The 11267-nt window shown below is 41.1% G+C and overlaps 1 long non-coding RNA gene across 1 annotated transcript; it reads right to left on the reverse strand.

The window, feature by feature from the left end:
• Positions 1 to 5286: 5286 nt before the first annotated feature.
• On the reverse strand, positions 5287 to 7020 carry LOC128421050 (uncharacterized). The gene is made up of 3 exons (XR_008332212.1): positions 6921 to 7020; positions 6789 to 6826; positions 5287 to 5965 (listed from the first exon to the last, which is right to left on the reverse strand). It is a non-coding gene; the product is annotated as an uncharacterized LOC128421050 (long non-coding RNA).
• Between the last annotated feature and the right edge of the window lie 4247 nt (positions 7021 to 11267).

Below are 11267 nucleotides of genomic sequence, written 5' to 3' on the forward strand. Positions count from 1 at the left end.
TGTGAGAGAAATTTGTTTAGTCTCCATTTTAATACAGACTTCCAAATTTACACTTCTGGAACCAATATGCAAAATGAAATTCAGCTCTTCTTCTAAATGTGCACTTTTCTGAATTTTGCAATGCAGTTCACTATCCAAGAATGCATACACAAATGTGTATATTAGTGAAAAGTGCATTCGAAAATGCATACACTGGTGAAAAAGCAGGCAATAATACATTATACTGGGGAAAACTGCATATACTATTGTGTACAAAAATGTATCTTAGAACAGTTCCCCCATGGTCCACTTCAAAATTGCCAAGGGTCTTAGCAGACTACTTAACGATTTTTCTGCCTCTTGTAGAAGATGCTAGATGTGGTATGATTTTTAATGGGGTTTTTTACAGATATCCTGCAGACTAGTTGAATGAGACTCACAGACCACTGGTGGTCCATGTACCACAGTTTTGGGAGAAATGCAAAAATATGCACAAATCTTCATGCAGTCTTTTTTTAAAAAAGGTAAACATATGCAAAAACAGGGAGAAGCAAATTCATGATTGGACAATTGAGAAAGACAAAAACTGAAATTGACATCCATCCCTATGCCAGAGAGAGTAAATTTGTGGCCCTCCATATGTTGCTGGACTACAACTCCAATCATCTCTGGTGAAAGATGGGGAGCAAGCGCAGATGGAGGGCCACAGGTTCCCCATCCTTGCTCATTGCAAAACCTCTCTCATGCCTGCAGCTGCATCCACTGATGGACAGATTGTGACCTTCTGAGCCCAATTTAAAAGAAACAGTGTCTATATACCATCCATGTTTTGATGGGCAAAGACAGATTCCCTCCCCGCCCGCCCCCCGGTGGAAATAGATAACTGGATACAGATAGATGATAGATCGATAGATGATAGATATTCTCCAGCTTCAGTTTGAATTTGCACACCCACAGTTATTTACAACTATTATTAGTTCAGGTCTTCCAATTAAATTTCTGTCTTTTGTTGGTGCTTTTAGCTTTGCCAAAAATACAAATCAAGAAAGCATGTGTGGATTCCAGGCCGCAAAACAAACTTACTAATAACTCTATTGCATAAAATCCCACACACATCCTATTAACACTGGGTAGCATCTTACCATGTTTATGTGAACAATTTACAAGGTCAGGTGTGCTTTCTATATAAATGCATTAAAACGTGTTATATCCGCCTGACATGCTGTTTGCATACTCATTCTGTACAATTATAGATGCATCTTGAATGGAACTTCTATTTTGATATGTCTAATAGGTAGGGAAGAAATTTTGTAGCAAGGCGACCCTGTATTGTCAAGGAAAGCAAAGTGAGACGTTTGTCTGGTTTCACCACACCCCAGAAGAATTTAATGGACTTCCATTCAATCATAAACAAGGACAGAGAATATATGATCATCCAGTGAAGATTAAAAACAGATTAGGGGAGGAGTGCAGATGAAGAGACTTTTGCTCACTGCTAGAGCATCTGCTTTCCATGCATTTAGTGACACTAGTCCCATGCTATGAAGAAGTCTTCCAGCAGAGATTCATGGAATCCTAGAACTGTAGAACTGGAAGGGACCCCAAGGGACATTTAGTCCAATCCCCTGCAATGCAGGAATGTCAACATGTGGTTCCCCATCCAGTTTGAACCCATACCAGACTTTGCAAACATGTTAGCAGTTTTATTGCTGCACCACTATGTCTATGCACCACTATCTCCATGTAAAGCTGGGAGAGATTCCTGCATGGAAGCCTGGAGAACTATGGGCAGTCATTGTAGATACTACAGTGGTACCTCGGGTTAAGAACTTAATTCATTCTGGATGTCCGTTCTTAACCTGAAACTGTTCTGAACCTGAGGTGCCACTTTAGCTAATGGGGCCTCCTGCTGCCGCTGCACGATATCTGTTCTCATCCTGAAGCAAAGTTCTTAACCCGAGGTACTGCATTTTAATGTTTTGATGTTTTAATGTTGTATTTTAATCTTGTTTTTAAGTTGTATTCATTCAACTTGTTTCTATTATTGGTTGTTAGTCGCCCTGAGCCCGGCCTTGGCTGGGGGGGGTGGGGGTATAAATAAAACTACTTCTTCTTCTTCTTCTTCTTCTTCTTCTTCTTCTTCTTCTTCTTCTTATTTCTGGGTTAGCAGAGTCTGTAACCTGAAGCGTCTGTAACCTGAAGCATCTGTAACCCGAGGTACCACTGTATTGAGTTAGATGGTCTGACTCAGTATAAGGTAGTTTTCTATGTTCCATGAAGTGGGGCTGTTTCTATGTTTAGGGAAGGGTTATAGCTCAGTGGTAGCATATCTGCTTTGCATGCAGAACACCCCAGATTGAAACTCCAGCACCTCTTGGTAAGGCTGAAAGGCTGAGAATCCCTCCTTTCTGAAGTACTGGAGAGCTACCTAGGGCTACCTAGGGCAGGCTTCCTCAACAACTTTTGGGGTGTCCTGATTTTTACTTTTTGAAATATGGCAACCCTAGAGTTACCACCAGTGAGTGTAGATAATGCTGAGCGAGATGGACCAAGTGTCCGACTCAGTATCGGGCAGCTTCCTATGTCCAGAACTCGTCTGATGCACACACTGTCAGGAATTCATCCTACACTCAAGTAGGACCCTGGCAGAGATACATGCCCATCTGGCATGTTCTCTTCCTCCTGGTCGATCGTTCTGGAGCTTTAAAAGCTTTATTCAGCCCGAACATTCCAGTGACCGATGCCAACCAACACCAGCACACTTAGGGATCAGCAGAGTTTGCACAACTTGCGTGACAGACCTCAGCAACTCAGCTTTTGGGCTAATCCACTTTTATTTACATATAAACACACATGGAGCACTGCAACATGGCTCCCTCTCTCTCTAGCATCAGACAGCAAAGAGAAAAAGAACAAAGGACAACAGTCCCACTTCATGGAACATAGTAACACAAACATCCTGTCTCTGTCACTTCCCACTCTGTGGTGTCAAAAAATATACCGTCATGTGATAGACAAAAATCCCATGACTGCAGTCATGGAGCAGGAATTCTAACACACACAGCTCCATCCCACGCAGACTGGCCTGTTGAATTCCATGCAGAAGGAGCTCTGTGCACACATAAAGCTGCTCTTTCCATGGAAGCAAACCTGCAGAGCTGCCATTGAAATTTCAAAGCTCAACATGTATATACAGTAGGAGGCTCCTTCTCAGATGGAGCATTAGGAGAATTTCATAGTGCTGGGCCGAATTCTGTACAAATACTTCCTGGGCTTGGGGAAGGAGTCACGATGCTCTGACAGAGTCTGAGATCCTTCCTGCCTCTTTCCCCTGAAAAAAAGGTGTCAGTACTGTGTACTGCTGCATATTGCCAGAAAAAAGCACTGTCTGCGCACATCTACTCAGAAGTAAGTCCCACTGCATTCAATGGGATTTACTCATAAACAAGCAAACATGGGAATGCAGCCATCATGAATACACTACTTATGCATTATTATATAGTTGCACATAATTATGCATATTTACATAATTGCACATAATTAAGGTATTGGATTTGTAATCACAAGGTGTTCACCCCATCCTAGGCATCTTGTAGAAAAAGATTTAGGCAAGTCCTTGGAGAATTGTTATATTGGGAAAATAGCTATAACTCTGACCCATAACAGCTAAATGGAGCCCCCATAACGAGTGGTAGTGTACTTCTAAATATTAGATGCTGGACACATGTCTTGTCATGAGCCTCTGAGAGGCATTTGGCTGATCCCTGTTGAAATCAGGGTGCTAGGCAAGCGGCACCATTGGTGCAACCTACTGGATGTTTTTACAGCAGCAATCGCGGCAAAAAGCAAAAGCAAAAAAACCATCCAGGAATTTACGTGGGCCCTTGCTTATATTTATATGTTCCACATGGAGAATTATTGAATCTCGGTCTAGGAGAGCTATTTGTTCCTACTGAACAAATAACATGTAGAGGCACTGAAGCATGGGCTGGTGGAAAATATTTTCTGAATGAATTTATAAATCAAATGTATCTACTTGGAAGCTTAAAGATAAAATAAACTCGTGTCTTGAAATATGACTTCTGGGCCTCGGAGACAGAGGAAAGAGAGGGGGGTAAACCCACTCACCATCCTTTGGTGATTGCAGATGATAAGAAAAGACAGATCCACTCTCTATATTGTTCATTAGAGCTTTGTGGCGCTGTACTTCTTAACTATCCTGTAGGGAGAGGCTTGCAATCCTTTCAATGAAATGCTCTCGTGCCTTTTGTACACACATTGATTTGGAAAGGAGGGGTTTGCACATAACACGCCGGCATGAAATGCAGGACACCCCTACCATGACTGTTTTAAATCTATGTTTGTGAAATGCCTTCTGCGTTCACTGCTGAGATGTGTATAGGGATAAGATTTTATACTGCAGGCAAAGACAGCTCCACCTTCCTCCCCACTGCTGTGCAAGGAGGGGGTGCTTTTTGGTGCATAAAATTATACATGGTTTGGAGACAATGGAATAGGCTTTTTTCCCCTTCCTCCCTCTCTCAAGATACTAAAACTCAGGGCCATCCAGTAGAATTGAAAGTTAGGAGATTCAGGACAGGAAAAAGGATATGCTTCTTCGCCAGTGCAGTCCAGCATTTCATCTTTCTCTTATCTCTTTCCCTCCCTGCCCCACCATTGCTAACCCCCCCTCTTTTTTGCATAAAACCATTGGCCACTTCTGTGCCTTATTGGAGCAATTATTTTCCCTTGACCTTCACCTCTGTCTCTCATCCCTTTGATTTGTCCATATATCTGAAGGCGAACTTTGAAACCCTCCAGCAGAGGTCACAAAGCAAACAATGGTTTTGGAAATTGGCAGGCTGCCCTCTGAATCGGAGACCGGGTCAACATTGGCTTTTTCCTCTTCACTTCTTAATCCCTTTACATAATTAACAGACACGCCACTCAATTACACTCAATTTTCACATCCCATTTAAAGGTCACTAGGTTCTACAGTCATCCTTAATATGGAACACTTTTTTTAAAAAAAGGGAAAGTGTAGCTCTGCCCTAGTGCCTGCAGTTCAAGCGGGGCGTGCATGCGCGCGCACACACACACACACACACACACATTCTTAGAATCAAGTTAACTCTTTAGAGAAGGCAGATATACTGTGCTGGATTTATGTATAAGCTAAACAAGCTATAGCTTAGGTCCCCACTCTCTTGCCCCCCCCCAAAAAAAATTAAAGGGGGAAAACTGGATGATAAAAAACAAAATAAAACCTACATACAGCAACAGTGTTTTGTGTTGTGTAGGCTCCTATGATGTAAGTAATGAGCCCTGCCTGCTAGTCTGCTCCCTAAAATATCACTGGTTTGCTCATTTCTATATACAGTGGTACCTTGGTTCTCAAACTTAATCCATTCTGGAAGTCTGTTCCAAAACCAAAGCGTTCCAAAACCAAGGTGGTCTTTCCCATAGAAAGTAATGCAAAACGGATTAATCTGTTCCAGACTTTTAAAAAGAACCCCTAAAACAGCAATTTAACATGAATTTTACTATCTAACGAAACCATTGATCCATAAAATGAAAGCAATAATCAATGTACTGTACTATAAAATAAATAAAACAGTACTGTAGATGATAAAAATTAAAATTAATTTTTTTTCTTACCTGCACTGATGATAGTCATTGTTTGGATGGGGGGCTTTTAGGTCCATAAATTGCCATATAGCATATATTCAACACAAAAAAACAGTGGCAATTTGTTATTGACAGAGGACAGCTGGACATATAAAGGGCCCCATTACCTTTAGTAGCTCAGGGCCTCATCAAACCTAAATCTGGCCCTGCAGATGTGTATCTTTGATAGGAATGTCAGAAAACTCCAACAAAAAGAGAAACAGGGGCAGCAATTGCTGGTGTTCACTTATCCATTCCCTGTCCAGAATGGAAGTCAATCCAGCAAATATGAATGGTATTTGCTGTGGTTGTTTTCCATCTGTGAAAGATATGAAATTGATTACAATTTTTTCCCATTTGCATCGTGTTTCAAAGGAATGCAGTAGAATAACATAATGAGATTGTAATTGATGAAGTGTTTGAATTTTTATGCTGTGATGAAATTTGATGAAATTTAACAAAATAATAATAATATAATACATACTTAATTATCTCAAATACTTATCTTGCATAACTTCAGCACAGAGGACAGTGAGATGAATAACCTAACCTTTTGTGGAAGATGAACTGCAGCAGAATGGAAACAGTTCCGTTTGAGGTGAATGCAGAACCACAATTCTCAGAGTGGTTTAATAATCATTTCTTCCTCCCAGGAGACTCTGAGAATTAAAGCTGTGCAAGGGAATAGGGATCACCTAGCCAAATTTTAAATGCCTGCAAAGAAACCTCCTAATTTCACCAGTTTAAGCCATTCTCAAGGTGGCTTATGGCATTTTAAAAATGCATAACTGCAAGATTATAATAAATGTAACATTTAAAACTATGCCACCAAACTGAACAATTTCCAAATGTATCACAAGATTTTAAATAAAGATACAGAAAAACCACCAACAAACACAACCCTCCAAAACCCCCAAACAACACTTCAGCCAAAGTGCCTGTTCAGCAAAAGCCCATCTTAACAACCACAATTCCCACATGGGACCATCTCAGCATGTAACTATTTCTGAGAAACTAATACTTTGTTAAAGAGAACAAAACCAACCATTTAAAGACCCATTATCACATGATTTCTAGACTGTTGCATACTACATAAACCTTCTCGAAATAACTATGATCTTCCACAATACTGCAATACATACCCAAGACATTTTACCAGAGAGTCTGGAGAAGCTGTTCCCTAAGGCAAGGAGGAAGTGAAAGAACTCTGTAAGTTGCAAATCCATAGGTACTAGAGTAATCCCCCTGCCTAATGCAAATTTGGATGTTCTTACCACTCAGATACAATTTCTAAGGACATGAGCCAAGATATTGTTATTGCCATAAGCTCAAACTTAGAGCTCATCAAACCTTGAGCATGATGTTCCTAAGGAGCTCAGCCTCACTGTCATTTTAAGAATGCCCTTAAGGACACTGACTCCAGAAATCTCCATATTCCTTGTAATAAGTGGCATTTCAAGCAGAGACTTGAGAAGCCAAGGACAAAAGCTGTACTTTGAAGCTGCTGACCTCGATGTAGATTGATTAATGAGTGACTCTCACTAGCTAGGTGTTGCATATCAGTGTGAGACCTCTGAGACATGCAAATTCCTTTCTCTACATGATCAGTAACCTAGTCAAGTCATCCCAGACACATCCTGATTTGACCTAATAAAAGTCCTGGCAGAGGAAGCTCCACACCTGAGGAACTGCACTCTCCAGGAGTCATTTTAAATCTCATTGACATGACAAATATAAGAAACATTCAACTTAAATTTGCACACAGTAACCTATTTGCACACCATATTGCTTTGCACTCTTCAGCTTCAGTGGAACGTTGATGCTGTAATGGGTATTATTCAAGACCCTAGATAATCTGCCTGCTTTGTTGTCATACGGGGTGAGAAACTTGTGGCGCTCCAGGTTTGACCACATGTACATTGAACCCATTGGACTACAATTCGCATCCAAACTCCCATTGCCCATGCTGGGTGGAGCTGATGGGAGCTGGAGTCTATTCTGGAAGGCTGCAAGCTCTCTCTTGGAATAGGCAACATCCTTTAAACATTTCCCACAGTTTTAAGAAGAAGAAAGCCACTATGGGGTTGATGGACCTGGGAGCAGGGACCAGGTGGCTTTCCTGAGTTGTGAATTCAGTTTCACACACCCCACACCCTTTTTGCTGGCTTCAGTTTGTAACATGTAACAGCTGGTCGTAAGTAAGGGAACCTGATTAAGCCTTGCAACTCTGCCTGTTTCCTTGAAATAAGTCAAATAAATCACTCAGCAGCACTCTCCACCTCTCTTCTAGGCAAACTATTCCCCTGAACCTCAATGTTCAGTTTCCAGCTGTGGTGGAGTGCAGAAAAAAATGGATTTGTAAATTATTTAGAATTGCAAATAATTAAGCAGCATAAAAAGGTAAAGGTACCCCTGCCCGTACGGGCCAGTCTTGCCAGACTCTAGGTTTGTGCGCTCATCTCACTCTATAGGTCGGGAGCCAGCACTGTCCGCAGACACTTCCGGGTCACGTGGCCAGCGTGACAAGCTGCATCTGGCGAGCCAGCGCAGCACACGGAACACCGTTTACCATCCCGCTGGTAAGCGGTCCCTATTTATCTACTTGCACCCGGGGGTGCTTTCGAACTGCTAGGTTGGCAGGCGCTGGGACCAAACGACGGGAGCGCACCCCGCCGCCACGGGGATTCGAACCGCCGACCATGCGATCGGCAAGTCCTAGGCACTGGGTTTTACCCACAGCCCCACCCGCGTCCGTAATTAAGCAGCATAGAAATGTCTTAAATAAAATGAGTATGAAATGAGACAATCTTCAGCAAGGAAGCTAGCCAGAACACAGGTCTGAAATACAACTGGGTTCCAGGCTTACTGATCCAAATGATCAATCTGTTCATTATGGGTTAATAATAATAATAATAATAATAATAATAATAATAATAATAATAATAATTATTATTTGTACCCCACCCATCTGGCTGGGTTTTCCCCGCCACTCTGGGCGGCTTCCAACAAAGATTAAAAACACATCAAAATGTCACACATTTAAAACTTCCCTGAACTTCCCTTAAGGTTTTTGCCCTCCCTGAATCTTATCCTAATTCTCTGATACTTTGTGAATGTCCATTGTTGCTGCAGCAAAGTTTATTTTGCCCTCCCAATCTGCTTTTCTATGAGTCAGAAAGACAGCATCATTTATTCCCTGTTGATTTCCAAAACCCACAATTTCCAGATTTCACACAGGAATAAGTGAGGGGCCCACGTGTTTTACAACCAAGCCAGGTCCTTCAAAAAGCAGTCCAGGCTTTCAAAGCATCAATTGGAAGATTCATTTAGAGCTAAGAAAGCTTTAAACCTGCCTTGCTAATGGGCGCTATATTTCAAATTGCTTGTCTTCTCCCACAGTGTGGGAGGTGATTCTGTTCTGGCAGCATAACTTTTGTCTCCCCAGAGGAGATCACTCTCCCTACAGAATTCACTACAGGGATTTGCATTGAAGCTGTGGTTGCAGAAATATGTTTCTAAAGAGTGGCATTTTAACAAATGGACCTATCAGTTTATAATGCAGATATAACTGTAGGTAAAGATGTAACATTGTTAGCATCTGGCAATTTCCCCCTGTCACCTTAGCAGTTGTCAGTGATCACAGACACTAAAACACTATTCCAAACAAAAGTATTTCAACTTGGAAACCATATAATAGTAATCTTTAAAAAATATATGTGATGGGCAACTTCCCTTAGTACATTTATGAAGCAGCTCAGTATTAATTATGGATAGGGAAATCTATCCATTGAGGACCAGTTTTATTTACTCATTTATTTACTCATTACTGATCTATTCTTCAATTTACCTGCATTTTTTTAAAAAATAAAAAATCCTCTAAAATACATATTTATTTCCTTTCCATGTTTAAATATCTATTTTTGATATATTCAAACTGCTGAGAACTGCATCGCAATATCTGAAGTAGTCTGAAATCTGCTGGCTGTTGTTGCTGTTGTTAACATTTTGATCTCTCCCAAAGGAGCCCTGATTGACAAACAACAAAGCAGTAAAACAGCACAGTTGTAAACAAAATATGTAAAGATGTTTCAATACATTATGAACATCTAAAAACAATCACATGACCTCACAGCGTAGTTGTTGTTGTTTTAAGAAATTAATTTGGTGGGTTGTGTTTTTTTAAGGAAAAAGTGGAACACCAGAAGGTGGTATTAAAAATAAAAATATTCCATCAATCTTGACTTAAACATTTAAATTAATGTAGGCAATCCATATGTCCAACTGGATATCCAAAGAAAATTGATGATTGTAAGCTGTATGTTCAAAGGTAGAAAGGACACCAAGATGTGCAGAGGCAGTAGATTGTGGCTGTTCATCCTTCCATCCTTGCAGTATAAGACTCTTTGCAACATAGCTAGTAATTTTAAGGTTACCATGAACAGCATCTTTCAGGCCTCAAATGCCTGGATGAACAGGAATGTTTTTCAGTTCTTCCTAAATGCTAATGATGAGGGAGGGAGGGAAGGAGGGAGGCATACCTCACCAGGGAGCCCATTCCACAAATGTGGAACCACCGCTGGCAAAGGTCCTGTCTTGAGACTTTAACAATTGGGATCTCCAAGTACCCATCCAAATATTAGATGGAGAGGTGCATGTCAGAACATTTCATATAGGAATTGGCAACAATTCCATTCTTCAATTATCCTTAATATTAACAGGTTTCCAATCCCCAGAGAACTCTCAGAAAACAAGTATCCTTTTTGTGTGAGTTCTCCTCTGATGTGTAATGTTACTTGTATGCTGATGGTGCCACAGGAACCATTTTCTCTTGACACCCACCTAAAAGAATTGAAATATTCCACCACCAGCCAAACCAGTAATACCTAGGAACAAGGAAGGGGTTTAGAATTATTAGGAGACCCCTATTCCCCTCAGAGAGCTTCAATTCTCAGAAGCAATCCCTCTTTCCAGAGAATTCTGGGAATTGTAGGTCGGTGGGTATAGGTCTCCTAGCCACCCTTGTTGTTGTTGTTTAGTCGTTTAGTGGTGTCCGACTCTTCGTGACCCCATGGGCCAGAGCACGCCAGGCACTCCTGTCTTCAGCCACCCTTAGCACTGCTAATTAACAAATACAGTTCCCATAAGCCTTTTGAGGGAGCCATGACTGTTGAAAGTGGTACAGTGCTGCTTTAAAATATAATGCAGATGAGGTTTATGTCACATTGAACAGAAGGAGCTTGCTTCTGAAAAGACTTCCATAGGCTTATCTGCTTAGTTCAATGATGCAAAAGTCTTTTAGTTTGTGTCTTTATGATAACTCCCCCTATGGAGCTCTCAGACCGATCGTGGTGAAAACAGAGTTAGCCATTTCTTCATCAGAATCTGCTTCCGAGGGCTGCCACATTTCATACAATCACAGAATCTTAGAATTATAGATTTGCAAAGAATCTCCAAGGCTCATGTAGTCCAACCCCCCACAGTGCAGGAATCACAGCTAAATAATTCCTGACAGATGACCATCTAACCTCGGTTTAAAAGCCTCCAGTGAAAAAGTGTCCACCACCTTCTGAGGTAGCTCATTCCGCTGTTGAATAGCACTTACAGTCAGAAAGTTCTTCCAA

The sequence above is a fragment of the Podarcis raffonei genome, chromosome 9 (assembly GCF_027172205.1).
Source record: "Podarcis raffonei isolate rPodRaf1 chromosome 9, rPodRaf1.pri, whole genome shotgun sequence".
Classification (NCBI taxonomy): Eukaryota; Metazoa; Chordata; class Lepidosauria; order Squamata; family Lacertidae; genus Podarcis; species Podarcis raffonei.